Below are 13298 nucleotides of genomic sequence, written 5' to 3' on the forward strand. Positions count from 1 at the left end.
CAATGTGATCTCTTTTTCTCACCTTCTCTCTCCTCTTTTTAATTTCTTTCATTTGCTGATTTGGGCTCAATAGGCCCAATTGTCCAAGCCCACATATGGGCTGGACCCAACATAAACTTAAGAAAAGTAAAAAAAAAAATAATTATATTTAAATGACATCTTCGTATAAAGCCTTTATGTTCATTAAATTATAAAGACATGAAACATTAATCTCTCAATAGTCCTCAAGCAACCAAATCCCTAATTAGAATAGCTTAACTTAAACCAAACTTAATTCGATTACAATGTAATAGAATCAATCTTAAATCCTTATAGAATTGGTCAAGAATTACTATAGACTATTCTAATTTAGATTTGATTGATCTTGATTGGGTCAAATAGGTTTAAACTAGTCAAGTTGGTATAGAATCATCCTAAACCAGTTTTAACTGATCAAACCTATTTGATTTAGTCAATTAACGAGCTTAAACCAATAAAGAGAGAGGAAATTAGACTATGTCGTATAGTATTAGCCTAAACCGAGCCAACCCACTAGAGTCTTGGATGGGTCACATATTGAATCCTAGATTTTGATAATGAAATCAATTGATGAGTTTATGATTTAATTAGTATTTGAGAAAAGTGATGCAATACTAACTTCAATCATAAAAAGATAAATCGATTGAAGTAGAATAATTAAACGTTGGGCCGTAATAAGAGATCGGGCATCAGGCCAAAAGGAACAAGCATTGAGCTAAGATTGGATGTTGTGGGAGTCAATATACCGATAGATCGGGTAATACGCTAAATGAAAGTACGATGCATCAGGAGTTCGGATGAACCAATGACATACCGGACAACACAGGATTTATGTTGGATAAATATTTATGTCTTAATCGTCGTAGTTTAGATTTCAATTGAGTTAGGTTTAGGTGTAATGATGCTAACTCAATTAGGGACCCATTGGGCCTAAATCAAGGCTAATTTGGGTCTATTGGAAGGCATATTCAGTAACATATAGTTAGGTCAGGTGGTGGAACCACCTATGAGCTAGAACGCATGAAGCATACGTTTCTGGAAGACTCGATGGCGGTACCGTAGTGTCAAGCAATGGTACCACCCATACTAGTGGTGGTACTACCCAGATTAGTGGTAGTACCATTAGAACACAATCTTCGAGATTATGTATGGCGGTGTTGTTAGGATCAAGAGCACTAAGAGGGGGGGGGGGGGGGGGGGGGGGTGAATTAGTGCAACGGAAAAACTTTCATCGATTTCAAACGACGTTCGTACGATGAAATCGTTTCTGACGTAAAACTGTTTTTGAAAACTTAACTTGAAAGTGAGTTCGTAAAGGAGTGCAGCAAAAGTAATGAGGAAGTAAAGCACATATGGAGGTTTGCAGTAAGGTAAACAGCAAGAATAAATACAAACCAGAGAGCACGACAATTTTAGAGTGGTTCGGTCAATCTTGACCTATATCCACTTTTGGCTTCCTCCTCCAACGAGGTCACCGATGTCCACTAGAGACCTTTCTTCAATAGGTGAAGGCTAATCACCTTTTACACTTTTTCTCCTTTTAACGGGCTTAGGAGACAACCCTTACAGATTTTCACTCCTCTCTTGAATGAACAAAACTTAGAAGAAGAGAGGGAGAAGAACTTTTAGCCTTTTACAACATTTTTAAGCTCTCAAATTCTTAGAATAAATGCAAGCATTCGATGCCTTTTCATGCAGGAAAGGGTGGGGTTTATATAGGCCCCAATTAGTTTAAATTTGAAGCTTAAAAGTGTCATCTCCTGGTTTTTCGGTGTCCTGACGGTACTACCGCCATAACTGGGCGGTACTACCGCTTGACACCACTCAGAGACCAAGCTTAGGTAGTACTATCGCGTGACTTCGCTCGGAGACCGATTTCAGGTGGTACCACCGCCCAAAATTCTAGGAGACCAAGTCTCCTGGGCGGTGCCACCCCCGGCCCTAGTGGTGCCATCGCCGACCAGGAATTCTGGGTCCAAATGGGCTAATCAATTCGGCCCAATTTGGGTCTGTCAAGGGCCCAATTGCCTCCAAATTAAGTTAATGGGATCACCTCTCATTCCTAACTTAATTTGCATGCTAACTATGATATTTAAGATATTAATACTGCAACTTGCTCCGGTAAGTCAATCGCTTCTTTCGACGAGCTTCCGACGAACTTCCGGCGAACATCCGATGAACCCTTGGCGATATTCCAGCGGACTTCCAACAAACTCTTGGACTTGCGATGATCCACTTGGCGAGTTCCGACGAGCTTCTTTGGCAAGCTCCTGGACTTCTTGGATTTGTTCCCGCAGAACCTCCGATGATCGTCCGGACTTCCGTTGAACTCTCGAACCCCCAACGTGATCATGGTCTTGACTTCGGCGCAACTCCTGCTGCATGTCTTACTGCCATCGTAATTAATCCTACACACTTATCTCAACATATGGATTAGATAACAAATGATAATTGACTTCATCATCAAAATCTGAGATTCAATAATCTCCCCCTTTTTGATGATTATAATCAATTGATAACGGAGTTAACCTTAACTCCTCCTATCTATATGCCATACTTGAGATAAGTCATTCTTGAATTCAAAGCCTTTGAATTCAAGAGACATATTGATAAGTTAAGATTGTTTAACCTTATCAATACTCCCATCATGATTCCTATCATGATGTATCTCTTTGAAAATGATGTCAAGGCTTGACATCCATTTTTAGGTTTTACATTTCAAATGTGAAAGATAGCAATCGTAGTAATTCATCATATGGTAAGATATCAACATGTAAAATTGCGATGTAAGTTCTTGATATCTTAACATAATGCAAACATTTCAAGTGTTTAGCAATCATAGAATTTATCACATGACAAGATATCAATTTGTAGAATTGCGATGTAAGCTCTAGATATCTTAACATAGTGCAAATATGGCATAGTGTAAATATGACAATCATAGCAATTCTATCACTAATTTATCATATATTTTGATGCAAGCTTTTGATATCTTAACATAATTCAAATATGGCACTCATAGCAATTCTATCATCAATTTACCATGTATTTCTCCCCCTTTGTCATCAACAAAAAGGAGAACTATTTAAGCAAATTTTAAGCATAAGTGCAGTAATGATTTATGTCATTTTTCAACAATGAGTGATAGGATATCAATTATACAAACATCTTAAGGAAAACATGACATGGAGATAGCTTTTACTACTTCTTCCTTTTTATTTGTCATTATCTTTTTGCATGAAAGAGGAAAGCCATATGTGAGCTTACTTGAATGAAGTTAAAATCGATAAGAGATTAAATCATGCTTCATTTTTGCAAGGATCAAGATATGTATGTGAATCAAATCCTTGCAAGTGTTAAAAAAGATCTTCCTTTTTCAAGAAAGAATTCATAAGAAGGAATCATTTCATCAAATTCATTTCTTAAAAAAATATTTTTCACATGATAAGTCTACGAGAGATGCATTTGTTAATTGATTCCATATGTAAATGATATGAAACAAACTCGATATGACATATGCTTATGAAAGCTACATTAAGTCCAGAAGAGAAATACTAAATCATGTTAGGATCAAGAAAATCCAAAAATGAAATTTAACACTTTCATGCATTCAAACATGATTTTGCTATATATTTTCAAACATAATCATGAAGATAAAACATGCTTATCATCATGGAAATTTTTGTATCCAAAACACATAATTTCTAACATGTTATTAAGACATGTAATCGTATAAGCTTATCATCATAGCATTAAGTGATTGAATCAAGAAATTCCAAAAAATAATTTTAATAAGTTCATGCATTCAGACAAATCAACATTCCTAATTCTCTTTTAATGAAATCAAATTGTTCTTCACTTAAAGGCGTTGTAAAAATATCAGCTAGTTGATGTTTGGTATCAATGAACTCTATAATTACATCATGATTAGTGACATGATCTCGTATAAAATGATGTCTAATATTAATATGCTTTGTTCTTGATTGTTGAATGAGATTCTTTGTTAAGCATATTACACTTGTGTTATCACATTTAATGGGAATATTTTTAAGATAAACTTTATAATCTTCTAAGGTGTTTTTCATCTACACAACTTGTGCACAACATGCACTAGCTGTAATATACTTAGCTTCGATTGTTGATAGTGCAACCAAGTTTTGTTTCTTAGATAACCAAGAAACAAGGGCATGTCCTAAAAATTGACATGTTCATTATGTGCTTTTTCTATCTAGTCTACACCCAGCAAAATCTGCATCAGTATAAGCAATTAGCTCAAAATTCTCAGATTTTGGATACCATAATCCTATATTTATGGTACCTTTAAGATATCTAAGTATTCTTTTAACAGCTTTGAGATGAGATATCTTAGGATTCGATTGAAACCTAGCATAAAGTCCTACACTGAACATGATATCTGGTCTAGTTGCAGTGAGGTAAAGTAAACTTCCTATCATACCTCTATAAGTTTTTTTATCAAAGTTTTCTCCACTCTCATCCATTTCTAACTTAGTGGAGGTGCTGATAGGAGTGTTGATAGCTTTTGAGCTATCCATGTTAAATCTTTTTAGCAAATCTAATGCATATTTAGTTTGATTAATAAAGATGTCATTGCTTAGTTGCTTAATTTGTAAGCCTAAGAAGAAGGTTAATTCTCCCATCAAACTTATTTCAAATTCGAGATTCATAGTTTTAACAAAAGATTCACAAAGAGATTCATTCGTAGAACCAAAGATAATATCATCAACATAAATCTGAACAATGAGAAAATTATTTTCAAAATTCTTGATAAACAATGTAGTATCGACCTTGCCTTTTGTGAAATTTTTTTCAATAAGAAAAGAACTAAGTCTCTCATACCAAGCCCTTGGGACTTATTTTAAACTATAAAGAGCTTTAGTTAATTTAAACACATAATTAGGGAGGCTATTATTTTCAAATCCGGGAGGTTGTTCAACATAAACTTCTTCTGAAATAAAGCTATTAAGAAAAGCGCTTTTAACATCCATTTGAAACAACTTAAAATTGTTATTACTAGCATAGGCAAGGAGCATCCTTATGGTTTCTAATCGAGCCACAGGAGCGAAGGTTTCTTCGTAATCGATACCTTCTTCTTACTTGAAACTTTTGGCCACTAATCTAACCTTGTTTCTAACCACGATACCATTTTCATCTTGCTTGTTTCTAAAGACCCATTTAGTACCAATAACTAAATGGTCATTTGGCCTAGGAACAAGCTTCCACACCTCATTTCTCTCAAATTGATTTAACTCATCTTGTATTGTGATAATCCATGAATTATCTTTCATGGCTTCATCAATATATTTAGGTTCAATTTGGGAGAGAAAAGCGACGTTGGCACAAAAAGTTTTAAGAGAAGAATGTGTTTGAACCCCCTTAGATGTGTCTTCTAAGATTAGCTCCTTAGGATGAGCATCTACATACTTCCAATCGTTGGGTAAGGATGTTTCAGAAGTGGATGCATCCAAGTTGCTAGTTGGAGAAGGGGTTTTATTTAAATTCAAAGAATCGAGATTAACATCATTATTAAAATCATTTTTCTTGATTTCGGAAATCTCATTGAAAACAACATGAATGAATTCTTCTATAATTAAAGTTCTTTTATTGAAGATACAAAAAGCTTTAGAAACCGAAGAATAACTAAGAAAAATTTGTTCATCGGATTTAGCATCAAATTTTCCTAAGACATCTTTTTCATTTAAGATAAAACACTTACACCCAAAAACTTTAAAATATGAAACATTAGGTTTTTTATTGTTCCACAACTCATAGGGAGTTTTGGTGAGTAAGGGTCTTACTAGAACTCTATTTAAAATATAGCATGTAGTGTTTACGGCTTCGGCCCAAAAATATTTGGGTAGGCTATGTTCATTTAACATGGTTCTCGTCATTTCTTGTAAATTTCTATTTTTTCTTTCTACTACTCCATTTTGTTGAAGATTTCTTGATGTAAAGAAGTTATGATTGTATCAATTAAATTCACAAAATTCTTGGAATCACGGTTTTGAAATTCACCACCATGATCACTTCTAATTGATGAAATCATAGAACCCTTTTCATTTTGAACAAGTTTACAAAACTTGGTGAAATATCTAAAGCATTCATTTTTGTGTTTCAAGAAATAAGTCCATGTGTATCTACTATAGTCATCTACAATAACAAAAGCATATTTGCTACCTCCTAGGCTTGATGTAGAGATTGGTCCGAACAAGTCCATATGGATCAATTGCAAGGGCCTAGAGGTGCTTATTTGATTCTTAGATTTGAAACTATTCTTAATTTGTTTTCCTAATTGACAAGCATCACACACATTATCTTTGATGAACTTGATATGAGGAATTCCTCTTACAAGTTCTTTGGATGATATTTGAGTGATTAGTTTCATGCTAGCATGACCTAATCTCCTATGCCAAAGCCAAGCATCCTCATTCAAAATTGAGAAACACATTTCATTACAAAGATCATTGATGTCAATGGTGTATATGTTATTTTGTTTTAATGTAATCATAGATATATTTTTGTGTGGTTTTTCAATGATGCAAGCATTAGATTCGAATTTGACAATATATCATTTATCACACAGTTAACTAATGCTCAAGAGATTATGTTTTAAACCATCAACTAACAAAACATCTTCAATAAAAAAGTTGGATTTGTTACCTATAGTTCCTTTATCAATAATTTTACCCTTGTTGTTGTCTCCGAAGGTGACATAGCCTTCGTCTATATTAGTGAGGTTAGAGAATTGAGATGGATCTCCAGTTATATGCCTTGAGTATCCACTATCGAGGTACCATCTCTTACTCCTAGCTTGTGATGGTGTATGTTTCTACAAGAAAGGATGATTTTTAGGTACCCATTTACTTTTGGGTGCCTCAAAAACTGATCTAAATTGTTTATCATGTTGCATAGAATTTATCATGGTTCCTTTAGGAACCCAAATCAGTTTGTTCGGACTAACTTTCTTGAATGGACAATGATAAGTTCTATGTCCATGTTTGCAACAAAAGTTGCATTTGCTTTGGTACCGAATATGTAAGATAGGGCCTTTAATGAAGGTGGTTAGATTTTGGTAAGGAGTTCTCACAAATCCAATTCCACTTCTTTTAGGAACGTGACCCTTATTTGTAAGGATCATATTTAAAGACTTACTACCAACCTCGAATTTCTTCAAGGTGTCCTTAAGTAGCAAGTTTTCCTTTTGGAGAGTTTCTAAATCATGACATTTTATATATGGAGCTAAACTATCATGATATTCAGTTTTTAATTAATCAAAATTACTAATAAGACTTATGCTCCTTTTTTAATAATTTATATTTTCTACTAATTGTTTTGCATTCCTCAAATAAGTCATGGAAAGTATTTAATAATTCATCAAATGATAAATCTGCATCAATTAAATTCGTTACCTCCTCTCCGATGGCCATTAGGGCGTAGTGAGCAACTTGCTCGGTGTTGAACTCCTCTTCTTCGGGCGCGCTTGAGTCATCCCACGTTGCTTTGAGTGCCTTCTTCTTTGATGTTCTCTTCTTGGCTTGGGGACAATCACTTTTGTAGTGTCCCAGCTTCTTGCATTCGTAGCAAATAACTTGGTCCTTCTTGGGTTCAAATTTATTTTTTGTGTTATTTTTAAACTTGTTTCTTTTAATAATTTTTTTAAATTTCCTTGTTAGAAGTGTCAAGTCATCGTCATAGTCCTCATCACTTGAGTTTTCACTCAAGTGGTCTTCTAAAGTTCTAAGTGTCATATCCTTCCTATTCTTTGAAAGGATGTCTTCTTACTCTTCACGAGCTTTGCAAGTCATTTCGTAGGTCATTAATGACTCTATTAATTCTTTAAAAGGAAAGTTGTTTAAATCTTTAGCCTCTTGAATAGTAGTGACTTTAGGGTCCCAACTCTTTGGAAGGGATCTTAGAATCTTATTCACGAGCTCAAAATCCGAAAAACTTTTATCGAGTCCTTTTAAACCATTGACGACATTCGTGAAACGGGTGTACATGTCGCCTATAGTCTCACTCGGTTTCATTCGAAAAAGTTCAAAAAAATATATTAAAAGATTAATTTTTGACTCTTTCACTCTACTCGTGCCTTCGTGAGTCACTTCGAGTGTGTGCCAAATATCAAATGTAGTTTCACAAACTGAAACACGATTGAACTCGTTTTTATCAAGCGTACAAAATAAGACATTCATAGCCTTTGCATTAATAGCAAAAGTCTTCTTCTCCAATTCATTCCAATCGATCATTGGAAGAGAAGACTTTGCAAATCCATTTTCAATAATATTCCAAAGTTCAAAATCCATGGAAATAAGGAAGATCCTCATTCGGGTCTTCCAATAGGTGTAGTCCATCCCATTGAACATGGGCGGACGTGTAATAGAGTGGCCCTCTTGGTTTCTGGCATATGCCATCTCTCTTGGGTTTTAATCCGATTGAGAGTTAACCTGGCTCTAATACCAATTATTAGGATCAAGAGCACTAAGAGGGGGGGGGGGGGGGGGGGTGAATTAGTGCAGCGGAAAAACTTTCGTCGATTTCAAACGACGTTCGTACGATGAAATCATTTTCGACGTAAAACCATTTTCAGAAACTTAACTTGAAAGCGAGTTCGTAAAGGAGTGCAGCAAAAGTAATGAGGAAGTAAAGCATATATGGAGGTTTGCAGTAAGGTAAATAGCAAGAATAAATGCAAACTAGAGAGCACGATAATTTTAGAGTAGTTCGGTCAATCTTGACCTACATCCACTTTTGGCTTCCTCCTCCGACGAGGTCACCGACGTCCACTAGAGGCCTTCCTTCAATAGGCGAAGGTCAATCACCTTTTACACCTTTTCTCCTTTTGACGGGCTTAGGAGACAACCCTTACAGATTTTCACTCCTCTCTTGAATGATCAAAACTTAGAAGAAAAGAGAGAGAAGAACTTCTAGCCTTTTACAACACTTTTAAGCTCTCAAATTCTCAAAATAAATGCAAGCTTTCGGTGCCCTTTCATACAGGAAAGGGTGGGGTTTATATAGGCCCCAACTAGTTTGAATTTGGAGCTAAAAAGTGTTATCTCTCGGTTTTTCGTGGTCCTGGCAGTACTACCGCTATAACTGGGTGGTACTATCGCCTGACACCACTCGGAGACCGAGCTCAGGCGGTACCACCACCTGACAGGGGGGGTACCGCCGCCCAGAATTCTAGGAGACCAAGTCTCCTGGGCGGTGCCACCATCGGCCAGGAATTCTGGGTCCGAATGGGCTGATCCATTCGGCCCAATTTGGGTCTGTCAAGGGCCCAATTGCCCCTAAATTAAGTTAATGGGATCACCTCTCATTCCTAACTTAATCTATATGCTAACTGCGATATTTAAGACATTAATACTGCAACTTGCTCTGGTACGTCAATCGCTTCTTCAAGCGAGCTTCCAGCGAACATCCGACGAACCCTCGGCGATGCTCCGGCAGACTTCCGCCTAACTCTTGGACTTGTGATGATCCACTTGGCAAGTTCCGATTAGCTTCTTTGGCAAGCTTCTGGACTTCTCAGATTTTTTCCCGTAGAACCTCCGACGACCGTTTGGACTTCCGTCGAACTCTCGAACCCCCAATGTGATCATGGTCTTGACTTCGGCGCAACTCCTGCTGCATGTCTTACTGCCATAGTAGTTAATCCTACACACTTATCTCAACATATGGATTAGATAACAAATGCTAATTGACTTCATCATCAAAATCCGAGATTCAACAAGTGGTACTACTTAGACTTCCGGTGGTACCGCCAGTGCTTAGAGCTGTAGGAGATGGTATCACCTAGCACTAGCGGTAGTATCGCTTGTTGAATATCATATTTTGATGATGAAATCAATTAATGAATTAATGATATAATTCATATGTTGAGATAAGTGATGTAGGACTAACTATGATCATAAGATAGGTAAAACGATTAAAGAAGAATCTAATGTTGGACCGAAATCAATGATTGGGCATCGAGCCGAATGAATCAGATGATATACCGAAGGATAGGATGATGCAGTGAAAGCTCGCCAGAAGTTCATCGGGAGTTCTTCGAAAGCTCATCGAAAGTTCACCGAAAGCTCGCCAAAAGATCGTCGGGAGTTTGTCGGAAGTTTATCGAGAGTTTCGGTTGAACAATTGACATGTCAGACAACTTAGATTCCTTATATCATAAATTGTTTTCGCCTTAACTATTGTAGTTAGGACTTTAATTTGAGTTAGTTTTGGGAGAAATCCTACCAACTCAATTAGGGGCCAATTGGGCCCTAAACAAGGCTGAATTAGGCTGGTTGGATGGCCCATCCAACCACTTGGAGCCACGTTAGGTGATGGCATCGCCTAGACTGGGCGATGGAATTGCTTGAGGCTCAGCCTCCCAGGTGGACGGGCGATGGTACCGCCTAAACTGACGTTGGTACCACCGATAGTTAATGCTGTCAAGTGGTGGTACTGCTAGACCCCGATCTCCAAAGCTCTGTTAGGCGATGGTACTGCCTAGACTGGGCAATGGTACCGCCCAGTGTCAGTCTATAGGCCCTACTCTTTCTTGTATGAAAGAGCATGAAAAGTGTGAATAAAAGTCTTAAGATTTTGGTTGTAGAAGTACTAAAAAAGTGCTAAGTGTCCTCCTCCTTCTTTACTTTTGTGATCAATCTAAGAGAGGTGTGAGGCTTGTAAAAGATTATCTCTTAAACCTATAAAAAGGAGAAAGAATTGTAAAAGGATAGTTAGTCTTTGCCCATTGAAGGAAGACCATTAGTAGACACCAGTAGTCTCAACGGAGGAGGAATTGGGAGTAGATGTAGGTAACGACGACCAAACCACTATAAATTTAGCGTGCGTTCTCTTTTTACTCTTCATTACTATTGTTCTCTATTTTTAATTGCTTATTACATTTACTTCAAGTAAAACATACTTTCGATATCAATTCCGATACGGTTTCATCGAATTAAGCTTTTCAAAATCATTGAAGTTTTTCAAATCGATGAAATTTTTATCATAAGCACTAATTTACCCCCTCTCTTAGTGCCAACTTGATCCTAACAATTGATATCAGAGTAAGGTTACCCTCTATTTGATTTAAAACCCAAGAGAGCTGACTTTTGCTAGTAATCAAGAAGGTCTTTCTATTACTCGTCCTCCTATGTTCAATTGAACGAACTACATGTATTGGAAAACTAGAATAAGAATTTTCTTGCTTTCTATGGATTTCGAATTGTGGATCATTATTGAAAGCGATTTTGAGAAGTTTTTGAAACCAATGAATGAATGGATGACATTTGGCTCTTGATAAAAATAAGAATTTTCTTGATAAAAATAAATTTAATTAGATTTCTAATTACGAAACTGCACATGACATTTGGCAATACTCGAAGTTAGCACAAGAAAGGTTAAAGAGTCAAAAATTAATCTTTTAGTTTATAGCTATGAGTTATTTTGTTTGAAACCAAGCGAGACCATTGGAGATATATACACCCATTTTACGGATGCCATCAATAGTCTAAAAGTACTTGGTAAAAGTTTTTCTTATTTTGAACTTGTTAACAATATATTAAGATTCCTTCTAAAAAGTTGGGATCCTAAAGTAATGGCAATATAAGAAGCAAATGATCTAAATAACTTTCCGCTTGAAGAACTTATTGGATCCTTGATGACCTCTGAAATAACATGTATAGCACATGAAGAACTTGAGAGAATAACTTTTTAAAGAATAAGAAGGATATGACACTTAAAATCAAAGAAGGCCACTTGGGTGAAAACTCATGTATGATAATGATGATGATGATGACGATGGCTTGACACTCCTTACAAGAAAGTTTAAAAAATTCTTAAGAAGGAACAAAATAAAATAAGACATTAAGAACAAAAGTGAACTTAAGAAGGACCAAATAATATGCTATGAATGTAAGAAGCTAGGGCACTTCAAAAATGAATGTCCCTAAGTAAAGGAGAAGCTACCAAAAAAAAAAGAAAGCACTCAAAGTAACTTGGGACAATTCGAGTACATCTAAAGATGATGAGCCAATCAACAAAGACAAATTTATAAATTACGCTCTAACGACGCTTAATGATAAGGTAAATAACTTAATCAAATCTCATTTAGCTTATGATGATTTACTTATTGCTTTTAATGATCTATATAATGAATGTAAGCTAGTTGGTAAAAAATATAAGTTGTTAAAAAAGGAGTATGCTTCTCTTGTTAATGAATATGATAAATTTAAAAATGAGCATGATAATAGTATGTTAGCTTCTTGCACTAAGTGTGATGAGATAGATTCACTTAAGAATGAAAATGTTTTACTACAAGAAATATTAGAAAATTTTAAAATAGATAATAAATATCTAAACATGATCTTTGCTAATAAGGGTCATGTCCATATAAAGGAATGAATTGGCTTTGTGAGTCACACTCAACAAAGGCGAATAATCTTCGTTAAAGGATCTACATTGTACGTCTCACCTAGAGATAAATATAATTTTTATAAAAAATATGGATATTATGCCTATAGATGTTCTTTTAAAAGGTATAGTTCACACAAATTAGTTTGAGTTTTTAAAGGAACCATAAATAACTCAATGACATTAATCAAAATAGATAGACCTTTTCACGACGGACCCAAAGCACATGATTAGTGGATGCTCAAGGCACATGATTAGAGATCCAACATACTTCTCTAAGCTCACTAGCCAAGATGAATGATCTGTCACATTCAGAGACAACAATAGAGGGAAAATTATTGGCAAATGAACCATAGGTAACAAGTCAAACCTTTTATTTGAAGATATGTTATTAGTAGATAGTTTAAAACATAATATACTAAGCATTAGTCAATTGTGTGACGAAGGATATATCATCAAATTTGAATCTAATGCTTGTATAACTAAAATACTATACAAAAATATATCTATGATTGCCTTAAAAAATAATAATATATATACTAATATTGATGATTTTTACGATAAAACAAGTTTTTCGGCTTTAGACAATGATGCATGGCTTTGGCATAGGAGATTAGGTTATGCTAGTATGAAACTATTCTTTTAAATTTCAACTAGAGAACTTGTAGGAGGTATACCTAAATTAAATTTATAAAAGATAAAGTTTGTGATGCATGCCAACTAGGAAAACAAATAAAAAGTAGTTTCAAATCAAAGAATCAAATAAGCACATCTAGACCACTATAATTGATCTATATGAATTTATTTGGACTAATTAATACAACAAGCTTAGGAGGTAGTAAATATACCTTTGTAATTGT

Source organism: Musa acuminata, chromosome BXJ3-7 (genome assembly GCF_036884655.1).
Source record: "Musa acuminata AAA Group cultivar baxijiao chromosome BXJ3-7, Cavendish_Baxijiao_AAA, whole genome shotgun sequence".
Lineage (NCBI taxonomy): Eukaryota > Viridiplantae > Streptophyta > Magnoliopsida > Zingiberales > Musaceae > Musa > Musa acuminata.